This window comes from Camelus dromedarius, chromosome 21 (genome assembly GCF_036321535.1).
Source record: "Camelus dromedarius isolate mCamDro1 chromosome 21, mCamDro1.pat, whole genome shotgun sequence".
Classification (NCBI taxonomy): domain Eukaryota; kingdom Metazoa; phylum Chordata; class Mammalia; order Artiodactyla; family Camelidae; genus Camelus; species Camelus dromedarius.
In genome coordinates, this window is record NC_087456.1 from 35,307,692 (window position 1) to 35,320,194 (window position 12,503).

At 44.5% G+C, this 12,503-nt stretch overlaps 1 protein-coding gene and 1 long non-coding RNA gene across 6 annotated transcripts in view; one reads left to right on the forward strand and one right to left on the reverse strand.

Moving 5' to 3' along the window:
• PTPRC (protein tyrosine phosphatase receptor type C) overlaps positions 1 to 12,503 on the forward strand; it is a 102,531-nt gene that overhangs the window by 17,126 nt on the left and 72,902 nt on the right. The window lies entirely within an intron of this gene.
• On the reverse strand, positions 1,957 to 9,874 carry LOC135318805 (uncharacterized). Of its 2 annotated transcripts, none has more exons than XR_010377182.1 (3): positions 7,869 to 9,874; positions 6,610 to 6,807; positions 1,957 to 2,259 (listed from the first exon to the last, which is right to left on the reverse strand). It is a non-coding gene; the product is annotated as an uncharacterized LOC135318805 (long non-coding RNA). The 2 variants fall into 2 exon arrangements; XR_010377181.1 differs by lacking the exon at positions 7,869 to 9,874 and adding an exon at positions 6,910 to 7,190.

Below are 12,503 nucleotides of genomic sequence, written 5' to 3' on the forward strand. Positions count from 1 at the left end.
TTTTCATTAAAGAAATTCAACTTTGATAAGTTGTACTATTTTCTGTTTAGATTGGAGTCAAACAAGTGAGATTTTATTTCTCCCCAGGTTAAAATTTTAAAAATTAAAATAAAAAAAATAAAAATAGATTCATTATAGATATTTACCCCCAATCCCAAACATATCTGAATGACGTATACCCAGTTTTGTGGGTTAAAAAAATCAATTGTCATTTAAGAAAAATAAGCAATGTTTTCATTTTCAACTGTCTTGCTACTTCCGGGTTCTGACTGAATCCAGAAGCAGAAGTTGCAAAACATTGTGAGAAAACTTTTGCTCTGTGTTTTTTTTTTTTTTTTTTTCCAATCTCCAGTCAAATGGAAATACCAGAAGTCTGAGAGGAAAGTCCGTTCTTGCTACATGCCCGTTTCAGCTCTGCCTGTCCGCGGCAGGGCCTTGGTTACCCTCCACCCCTTCAGCATTGTACGCTGTCACCTCCCTGCCCTCATCCGGAAGGCCTTCTTGTCGGTCTCTTGTTGCCTGGCTCCCTCCGTGCTCCATAAAAATAAGCACTGGTAGCATCTCTTCCACAATTATCCAGAAATAGTCTTATTATGTTTAGATACTCGATGAATGCGTTACACTAAACTGTATCCAGGTAACCAGCCTGTGGGGTAGCCCAGTTTTCTCACTTTTAGGGAAGAGGTTGATAAGCATGTAGATTTCAGCCACCCCACGTGCCGGGGGCCGTCCTTCTGACCCCTGTCTCACTTCAGTGCCTCTCCTCACCTACTTTTTACCTTCTCCCTTCAATACTGTAGGTCCCCTAAGGAGGGACTTCTCCTTGCCTGTATCCTCAGTGCCCAGCATTAGAGAACCGCTTTCAAACATACATTTGTCGAAATCGCAGCAAATGAATGAACTCATGAACCCTTACAACTCTTCGAGGTAACTTGTTATCATGGGAATATTTTATTTTCTTTCTATTTTTTTCTTTTCTGGCAAGATAGTTAGGTTTATCTATTTATTACTTAATGGAGGTGCTGGGGATTGAACCCAGGACCTTGTGCATGCTGAGCACATGCTCTGCCACTGACCTGGACCCTCCCCTGTGAATATTTCACACTGTTTTGTGTAGAGACACTGACACCGAGGACTGATATCCTGATAGGAACACGGTGACTACTGAGCTTGTGTATTATCTTATTCTGTTATTTTCTTATATCAGGAGGGGATGAAATAAGGCAGTGTGCACTTTGAATAACTGTACCCATGAAAAAAACCACAATACGTGGACGCCTTACATCCCCGAGACAGAATGACGTGCAGACCCCGGAATGTTTACCGTGACTGACCAATCCCCAGTATATGAGAAAAATATTCCTTCCACATGAAGTGGTCCATGTCCTTTTGCTTTATCTCTTACAGATTAAAGTAGCAAGTTTTCTGTGCTCCTTCCACCCTTTCCTGTCCCTCTCACCACCCTCCACCGCCCCCCCCCCAAAAAAAAACAATGCTTTAACACTTTGGTATCTGTTACCTGGGGATGCTAAATAAAACATATCCATCTGAAACACACACAAGCACACACACACACACACACACACACATACACGGCCAGACTGTGGGATTGCCCTTCTGCCCTGATGCAAGCTTCTAGAAAGTTGTGATAATTCAGGCCCCCTGCAGAGATGTTAGAGACCATGGCATAGTTGTCTGGAAGTTTTTCATACTAATCAGAAAAGAAACCCAGCTCTCTCTTCCCTTTGGAGTAAAAGTCTCTCAAAGGAAAAGCTTTTTTTTCACTCTAACCATTTGAGAAGTTCGAGTCAAAGAACCAATGTGGTCCTACCTTACAGGGAAATTTCTGCCCTGGTAGAGAGTGTTCTGCCTTCACAGTGATAAGTGAGAACAATGATATTCTTCCCAGACAAGAGCTGACAACAGAACATTTTTTTACAAGTCTTAATGGTGAACTGAAAATAAAGGACCAAGTTATTTCAAGTAAAATATACACATTTGGAGAGGTGAGATTGTATTTTCTTAAGGTTAGAAACTCAGAGGCAGATTAATATGGACCAGTGCACAACTGACTTCACTTAGTGTGATCATCTCTAAGTCCATCCATGCTGCTGCAAATGGCATTATTTCATTTTTTATGGCTGAGTAGTTTTCCATTGCATAGATATACCACATCTTCTTTATCCAGTCATCTGTCGATGGACATTCAGGTTACTTTCATTTCTTGGCCATTGTAAATAGTGCTGCTATGAACATAACCTGTAATACAGAAGAATATGAAAAATATATATATATATATACTTATGTGTAGCTGAATCACTATTCTGTACACCAGAAATTAGCACAACATTGTAAACCAAATGCACTTCAATTGGAAAAAAAAGATGGACCAGTACAGACCCCTGGGCCTACAGCTGGTCCACACAAGTCCTCCATCTCTAAGAAGGAAGTACCAGTGTCCTCATACTTTGACCTCTGCTTTCTTGTCTTGTCTGTCATCACGAGATATGTACTATATCAGAGCCATCATTTGCTTACATTTCCTACAAATCCTCAACAAATGTACGTGTCACTCCATGTCAGGGGACAGAAGACACAGCAGTGACGGGAGATGGGTGGCCTTTCCCCACAGAGGCTTCCTGTGTGCTCCACGGCGGAGGCACAGAGGCACCCCACGCTTATTCTGAGACCAGACAGGTGCTGTCTGAGGATGCACACGGGCAGCGGATACCTGATGACCAAGCCCATCTGGTCCTGAAGGGTTTTCTCATTTAATTTTTCCTGTGGAACTAGGTTATTAATTTGCTGTCAAAGGAGAACATTTGGGCAGCTTTTCTTCAGCATGCGCATACTTGTTCAGAAGCCCTTGTCCGTAAGTGCGCGAGCAGTTCTTCGAGACAGAGCTCGCGGCCTGGAGTCCCTGTGCCAAGAGCCAGGGAGGTGCTCGGTCTCTTCAGGCGTGTTAGCGGCTGGCTTTTCAGGCAGTCTCTTCCCCAGGCTCCTCCTGGCAACGTGTGCATGTTCCCTTTCACAGACGTTTGCCAGAGTTTATTTGTGTCATTTTCAAACGTGTTAATTTTATAGGTGCAACTGGTGTTCCTTAAAATGTCTATTTTGCATTGGGTTTGATTTTTATTGTGTTTTTTTTTTATTTGCTTATCATCATTTGCATTTCCTTCCTGGGAACTGCATTCATGTGGTTTGCACATGTGTCTTTGGTGCAGCTGTGTTTAAATTTTGATATAAAGTTGCATGGAAGAGGACAGAAATATACATATATGTATTTTCGCAGCTGATTCAAATGTTAGAACCAGGACCCAGGTCATCAGCTGCGACTTAGTCTAGAGGAGAAACCATATGTGTTTGGATCAATTTTCCTCTTTGAAAAATTCTTAACAAGTAGTTGCTGGAATGTTCAGGGCAGACTTGTGCAGCCATCAGGGAAACCAGCCTCCATCCACGCAGGAACAGGTCCCTTAGGGAACGCAGGTGACTTTGGCAGTGAGCCCAGAGGCTCACGAGACCCTTCTCAGGGAACCTACCGCACAGCGATCCAAAGTGCATCGGCCAAAATCAAACAAACAAGCAAAAAAACACCGTCCCTGGCGCTGGGGCGGTTCATTTGGCTTCACCTTCACACTCCCACCCATAGCCGCGTGCTATCTGCTGGCTCGTCCAGCAGCTTCATGACAGCCGTGTTCCCCATAGCCTCCCTTTTCATTTTCTCTCGCCAGGGCACTGCAGCATCTGAGCTGAGGGACATCTCAGAGGCCACTAAGGGCAGCGCCCTTGCCCCTCTGGCCAGCACCCTCCCTGACTGAATATTTTCTAAGACTACTGTTTTAAAAGGAAAGCCTTGTCGAGTGGTGAACAGCCCCAATTATTTAAAAGCTGTGGTTTCCAAGTCTTGTCACACCTTTTAGTCTCAGTCCTCCCTCTTAAACATTCCTTAAAATTAACTCCCTTCTTCCTCATCATGGACCCTAAAGAGCTGTTCTTTCTGTGGGTTAAGATCTCAATTTACCATAATGAAAATAAAGAGTGAGACTTTGCGGTTTTTATTTATTATTAATTTAATAATAAGAATAAACCCAATCTATATCAATATAAATGGCATTTTTCATGAAAAATGACCACATATGATAAAAGAAAGGTTTAGTAAGAATGGTGGCACTGTTTGCCGTTTTTACAAGTGTCTGTGATGTCCATCTTAGTGAAGACAGCTCTATCCTTATATGTGCTTTTCCATTTCTACTGTTGTGGTAGTGGATACAGTATAGCATCTGGGATACCCGTCTTCTACTAATGAAAGAGAAGAGAGGCAAAAAATACCTCGGTATTGTGAAAATAGTTTTGACCTCAAAGACACTGTTTTAAATTATGAAGTGCAGTTGGTTTACTGTGCCATGCTAATTTCTGGCGTACATATGTGTGTGTGTGTGTATATATATATTTCTTTTCATATTCTTTTTCATTATAGGCTATTACAAAGTATTAAACTTAGCTCCCTGTGCTATTGAAGACATTTCGGAAGGCTCTTGGGACTCCCTTGGGCCTCCAGGACACACTTTAAGGACCACTGGCTTAAGTCAACTGGGTACAATTCTTTCCTTCACATCAGCATAAAATACCTTCTTCCACAGAATGGTATTTCAACTATTTGAATGCATTTCTTGTATCCCCACCTACACTATTTAATCTTAGGGAACAATGTCCTGCATTTTCTTAAGTTCCTATGCTTGGCGTACTGTCTTACACCCTCCCCACCCCTCTGCCCTCGAGTTCGTCTTTTCTGGACACTCCTGGATTTCAGTTCTGTTCTTAACGTGTGTTATTTATCCTGGGCTGGACCCAGCTCCTCAGGGACCTCGTACTTTGACTCAGCAAACATACATCTTCCAAAGGACGGCTACCGAGAAACCACCACATCCAACCTCGCAGGCCAGCTGCTCATGCGCAGCCCCGGGGACCTCAGAGCCCACCCAGCCACGCGCAGGTGGCCTTTCTTCCCTGCAGCACTGGTTATTTTAATAGTAACATCCATCAGAATAATCACAAAAACTGCTGACGCTATTCAGCACTTGAAATGTGCCGGATGCTGTATTTCATGTGTATTTGCATCCACTCACTAATTCTTACAATAATCCTATGAGGTACCCACATTTATTAACCCCATTTTATAGATAAGAGTGGGAGGCATAGAGAAGTTAGGGAAGTTGTCTGAGGTTACAGAGCCAACAGGAGGCAGAGCCAAGATCCGATCCCACACCAGAGTCATTCTGACTTGGGGTTTTCTGGGAGCTGTGTGTTTAGATAAACATATAAAAATGCAAATGTAAGCCTGTATTTGAATCAACACACATATCAATGTATGTTTTAGACTGGAATGTCGTGGTAGGAGAGGTTGACTTGGAAGCGACGGGAGGCACAGAAGAGGGTGGGAAGAGAGGGAGAAGAAAGGGAAGGGTAATTATGAAGACTGAAAATTCTGAAATTCATCCTCTCCTTATTCGGGAGACCCCTGCTTTTTGTCAGCTGTAAATCCGCCCAGTGACTTCCCACACCCCGACCATGTCACTCTCTCCTTTTTCTAGGACAGCCTTGCAGACACTGCAGGTGTTCTAAGCTGCCTGGCAGTTATGTGTCTGTTGTTTTAGCACGCCTGCCTCTGTTTTCGTAGCAATTAGGAAAGTTATGGGTCCTCCTTTAGCTCCTAGGACTTCATTTCAAGCCCTTGCTCCAGACTCGCCATTCCCTTTGTGCAGTTGCTGTGCAGATGTGGGGGGAGGGGCTGAACTGCCACGGTCCCCAGCCAGGGCACGGGCCATGGGGGAAATGGAGCATCCGTGTCCTGCCCCCCTGGTCCCTGTGCCTAGGAGATGCCCCGCACTCCTGAGTCTGTGATCACGCTGCCACAGAACGGACACACCCGCCCGGCACAATGGCTCAGCAGGCAGGGCTGGACTGGTCACCACTTCCTCTGTGTACTTCTGAATTCCTTAGACCTGAGCCCTGCTGGGTACCCCTGCTCCCCTCAAGCCCTTGCTGCATTTCATTCTTCTCAGTCCTTTAATGGAACCAAACCAAGCTGGTAGTGGTAACAATTTGAATAATAGTGGTCTTCAACTTTTTCTTGAAAAAATAGCATTCTGAGGAGCACCTTAAGCTGTAAGGTTCCTTTATCAAATGAAATAAGCTGAAACTTCTTGTGAAGTGTAAAGGGGCAGAGGCAGGTTTGTGGAAGTAGAAGGAAAAAGTCCTGGGTCTGAGGAAGTGGAGACACTGCAAGCTTCCGGCAACAGTTGAAAGAGACTTCAGTCAGAAGTTGGTCCAGATACACACTACTATATGCAGAAGAGATGGACAACAGGGTCCTGCTGTACAGCGGGGGGAACTGTATTCAATATCTTATAATAACCCATAGTGAAAAAGAATATGGAAATGAATATATGTATGTATAGTTGAGCCTCTGTGCTGTCCACCAGAAGTTAACACAACATTGTAAATCCACTACACTTCAATTTGAAAAATGACAGAAGTTGATCCGATGACTGACGCCCTGACCAGGCTACTGGAGGTACGTAGCCTCCCTCCGAATCCAGGGCTTACCTGGGGGCCTTGCGGGGTCGCATCGGCCACAGAGTAGTTTTGTGGTTGGCTAGATGTGGACTTTAATACCTAGACTTCCTCAATTTAAATCGCAGCTCCGCCCCGTCCTGTATCTTTTAGGAGAGTTGCTTCACCTCTGTGTGCCTCAGTTTCCTCATCTGTGAACGGCCTCCTTCACAGGTACTCAGGAAGAGATGGCTGGCACAGAGAGAGTATTGAATACACGTTAGTAATTATTATCATCGTTGCTAGGCTTGTACCCTTTTAATAAGCATTCCTTTATGCCTGACATCAGGTTACCTGTCTGTCGACAGAGCAGAACACAAACAGAAGAGTTCATCACAGCAATAAATGCTTCTGAAGCTTCAGGCTATGCGCCTCCCCCCGCCCCCACGCCTTTGGTCTTCTAAGGAGCAGAACATCAAATAGCAAGAACACGTGGGGCTGAGCAGGAAGGGCCGTGATGCAATTTAAGGCAGTACGACTCTAGGTTTTACATGTATATCCATGGAAGTTCAGCTGCTCTAAGAAGATGGGACTGTGGATAATTGAGGCGGGAGCGTGGGTTTTCGTTCTGTTTTCCCCAGTGTCTGCAGCTGGCTATGAGAAATGCGGAACAACTCATCTTCCCACATTTGAAAGGGAACTGCACACCAACGGGGAACGATTGGTTCAAAGTGGCTGTGTATTCTGCTGCAGTTGTGAAGTGTTTTAACAGCAAAGTAGATTATTTGGTTGGCAAGAAAACAATGCAAAGATGCCATGTGTAGAGAAAAGCCCAGGCCCCACCTGTCCGAGAACAGGGGTCCGAGGACACGCTATTTTCCTGTGCCCTTAGAACTATCTCATCGGGGCCCAGTGTAGAAACTGTTTCCCTGTAGAGAACCATGGTGGTCTTTTCTTTCTTTCTTTTTTTTAAATCAACTAATAATTTTTAATAGTCATGTTACTTGGAAACAAAGTCAAGTAGAGTGACCCTTAGTGAGACTGAGTGAACGAATGCAGTTTGGAAACCTGGAAAATGCCAGCTTAGATACATGCCAAGAGCGGCTTCCATCTCGGCCTCCGAGGGCGACTCCCGCCCCTGTGTGAAGCCCTGGTGCTGCCGGGAAAGGAGGCCGCATCTCCCATCGGGGGCTGCTTACGGCCCCAGGGGTCGCCAGGTGGCCAGTCGAGGACTTGTCTTCCCACTGCCCTGGGCCCCTCCCTCTGGCCCCTGCGAATTCCAACACCAGGAGAAGGGCTGGCAGGGAGCTTACCTTTTGGCTTCGTGATAGACTCGTATCCACGCAGCTGAGAAGAGGAAGAAAAACGCTCTCTTGTCCTGTTAAGGCCTGAAAAAAATCCAGGTCTTCCAATTTGGAGAGTTAGCTTGAATCTGAATGGGTTTGGAGCCAGTACGGGGGTAGGGGGGCAGCTTTGGATCATTCCTGCTGCCTTTTATAACAGCTTAATAACCATTTGAATATCATATTCTGTAGGGGACTATGTTTTGCTGTTTATTATAATTTTGATGGACATGTGTTGACATCAAAATATGCCAAAGAAGTCGAGTTCGGTGCACGGGTGGGGGAGCCAGGAGGAAGCCGAGTCAGCGAAGCTGCGGGAGGGCCGGCCCTGCAGGGCCCGCGCACAGGAGCGCGCACTGATTTTACAAGATAGAGTAAGAACAGCCTTTGACTGTGCAGAGGCTGTGACAGAGAGGATGCGGACAGATTTTATCTAGACCAGACCCAAGGGTCAAGGGCATAAAATATTCCAAGAGCAAAGTCATCGTAACATAACAGTATTTTCAAGGTAGATTATGAATACGCCCACCATCAATATACATTATAAAAGAGTAGATTCGTTTTCCTTCGTCTTGAGAAGTTAACTATGATCTCGCTTGAATACAGGTATCTGCAAAGAGCTCAATAATGGTCCTGCAGGTTATTGTATCAGTCAGCTTTGTATCGAGCTAGCAAACGAAAGATACCAGTGGTTCAAATATATACAACTAGAGATCTGGAGGATTTAATCCACAGACAGCACAGAGGCATAGGGATGGCTTAAGCAACTAACCTCTTTCCTTGGGTCTCCTCTACCATTCTGTGTGATAGGCTTTTGTCCTTATGCTTGCCATCTCATGTCTCTTGGTGGCTGCTATGCATCCATACTTTTCATCTGCATTCCAGGCAAGAAGAAAAGGAAGGGCAAAGTGGGAGGAGATTTTTCCTAGTGAGCTTTTGCTTTTTGTTTCAGAGATGGAAAACTTCCCCAGAGACTTTGTTTACATGAATTGGCCAGAAATAAATCCTGGGGTACCCACTGCCAAAAGAAGTGGGAAGGAGGCTTGAAGAAATAAACTATTTTAGCTTTCCAGCCTCTCTTGTGGACTAGACCAGGGAGAACGGGGTTGGGCATAGCTTTTGAGTACTGATCGCGTCTGCTCGCCGCCATAGCTGGGAGTCACTTCACGTGATTGAATCTATTAGGACATTTTATCTGACAAGCTTCCTGATGCGCAAAGATCAAAGGAAAATGGTGAGCTTGCCTCACATGGGAATAATTCTGTTAGTGGTAGAAGAGGCCAACTTCTTTGGCCAGATGAGTCTGGGAAGCCAAGATTTTGGCTTGGCTGCTTTACTGACAGGCATTCATCCAGTCTCTGGGTCATGGTAGCGGTGGTGTTGAATCCTTACTAGCTGCAAAGCACTGGGCTCCACACCAGGGAGAGCATGACTGAAAAAAAAAGAGTCATGGTCTCTGCTTTAAAAACACATAGCCTCTATCTGTGGGCCACAGCACGCACACATACATGCAAACTGGTAATTCACAACGAGCCACAGAAATATGGAAAACATACCGGTGAAAACTAGAAGGTTCAGAGATATTCAAGTGGTTGATAGATTTTAAATCCTAAGGCTTGGATACGTAGTTGCTGCATCCCAGGCATTGTAGGCAGTGCCTAGCATAAGCAAATATGGTCATAAAAATAAACACAGGGGACTGGCACCATGTTTGTCTGCAGAGAGAGCGAGGGAATGTTACAGTTACTCAAGGGTTTAGCTCATAGCCAACCCCAAAAGCAGAAGTCGGAGTTAAAATGTGCTCTCATAAATGTGGAATATTGACTGTTAGAGGGATCAGGGCGGCCTCACAGACAGAGACCTTGGACAGAGAGCAGAAATGGTGAGAGTTGACCAGATGTCTCTCTGCGGGAATGCATCCCCAGTACTCAGATCAAGGATGAAAACACAGTGTGATAAGTTTCATGTGAACATACACACAGAGCGACACAGTAGCAAAAAGTAAAGCCAGCTGACTTGGGGTTTTAAAGCCCCTGTAGGAGTCAGATGGACGCAGAAGAGGGGAAGGTGCAGCACCCAGGAGAAACAGAGGCATTGAGACATCTGAGGTGTGGGCTGCAAGCACACCAAGTGCTTTAATTTTGCCAGACGCCTGCCATACAGCTACTCAGAATAGACAGTATTTAAAAGAAGGAAGGAAGGGGGCTGAGGCATTTGGCAAGTAAATACCAAATAAGTGGCATCATTCCAACTGCACGGTTTGGAGGGAAGACAAATGATCGAGGCTGAGGTGCGAGTGGATGGTAAGGTATTAGGTGGGTGCTGTGTCGGCAAAGGTGATTTAAAAGGGAAGCGAGGAATATGGCGGCAGCTAAAACGTATTCCAGGAGGAAAATGAAAGATTTTGTTACATGAGGTGAGAAAGGTCTGTGGGAACCAAAGGGAAGGATCCGAGAAGGCTAAGACTGAGGGTCCTAGAGGTGCAGGCAAACACTTAGGGGTTGCAGAGCTTTCAGACTCCAAAAGGCCAAGGTCGGTGTTTTCACCTTTCAGAACTGGGGAGGCCATCTCTCCCAATGGAAGCATTAGAGCCCTTTGGTGAACAGCGATATATTTAAGGGTGATGAAGTGAGGTTAGCAAAAGCCACCCATCCATGTAGCAAGCAGCAACAAGACCACCAAGGGTATCTTCGTATGTCCAGTAGGTGACACGTGGTCTGTAGTCTGAGCCGTAGAGTTGACGATCGTGGGTCCTGGTTGGTCTACAGAAGACACCATTTTATATGATTCAGCCTAATGGCAGTGGTTTCAAAGGAGTGACTTCTGTGCAAATAACATGGTTGAACTGGTACCCACAGCTAGCACTTTGGGTCAGAATTACAAAGAAGGAGCTAAATGGCTGCATAGTAAACCACAAAAAATGAACACTTATTTTCAGAACTCAAATCATGGTAGATCTGAGAATAGGTGTGGAAATGAGTAACTCTTAGTGTTGTCGCCTCGGTCGCCAAAATCCTGTGCAAGGTTCTGCCTCTCTGAGGGGTGGTACTCACACTGGACGTCCGCCAGCTTTTCCCACGCTCACAACCACCCACCTGCACCCAGGGTCCCTTCAAGCCTCTGGCCCTACTGCTCCCACTGTGGGGGCCTCCCTCCTTCACCTGCTGTGTGCTCACAAAATGAGATTTGTTTTTAAACCTTGACAATCCTCATTCTTCACCTTCCCCAGTCTTCAAGATGACATTTAGACAATCATTAATGAATCACTGTGTTTAGCAGATGACGACTGTGTTTGCTTGTGGGTGTGTGGGTGTGTTTCTGGAGAAGAGGCTAGCGCATTTTTTCTGACACTAACTAGAAGCTATTAGGCAATTAGGAAAAAAATGTTAACTCCTTTGATTTGCGAGGAAGTCATTTGATGACTTAGAAAGTCTATTGATAGGTTTCCTTTGGGTAGGAGGTTGGAAGAAAATTGAATTGTTTGATCAAGATTTTTTTCAAAGTATGAAGTCTGAGATAAGAGTTGACTTACTTCTTTGGAAAGAGATGATAGAATTAGATTAAAGTTAAGTACTTCTTTTAAAATATGTTCCTTCATTTTCAAGTTTTTATTCTGGAGCCATTTATTTATTTGGTTATTTAGGGGGATAATTAGGCTTATTTCCTTCTTTATTTAATGGAGGGACTGGGGACTGAACCCAGGGCCTCCTGCGTGCCAGCACACACTCTACCACTGAGCTCTACCCTCCCCGATTCATTTTTCAAATTTTTACATTGTTTTCACACCATGTTTTACCTTTGCTAAGCCTCCCCTTGCTGAATCCTACAGATATGGACCCTTGACTTGTCTGTTCTTTCAGAAGCAGAGCCAGGGTCAAATCCAGGACTTCCTATAGTCACTCCAAGACCCCTTTTCTCCCCCATCAGCAGATGAAAAATCTGTTTCTTGTACAAAGATACTACTGGGAAATTTTTTGAAAACAAGTTTTATTTTAACTGAATTCATAAGCAAGTCTCTGAGCTGTAACGTCCAGTAAACAATGGAGACGCAGCGCTCGACTGTACACCCTCTTCTTCTCCACATCTGCTCACACTCCCATCGTCCTGAAAAGTGCACTTGGAAAAGGATGGATTTGATCAGATACTTCTCTGGCAACACTCCAAGGACCTTATAAAAGAAAAGCTAATATATGTTCCCCTTTTATTTTTTTTTTCTGTTGTGAACATCTTATTTCACAACTATGAGAACAAATGCTGGGTTTTTTTGTTTTTTGTTTTTGTTTTTTTTGACATTAAGTGAAATCTAAAAGTATTTCCTAGCTTCTGCTTTGAATTCATTTTTATACTTATCTCAGGAGTTTTGGTAGTGATCTAGACATTTTGCAAGTGCGGTCACACAAGTGCACCTCTGGCACAGCTTGGGGGGGCCCACATGACAGACCCAGCTTAAATACTGAATATGAATGTTCCTATTTTTGCCTTTCATCAGCATTTTTAAGGAAAGACATTGAAACCCAAATTCATGATAACATATTTATAATACCTGATTAATAATGTTCTACAATCCCATTAGGTATAAAAATTATATTCACCTTCCTAATGTGA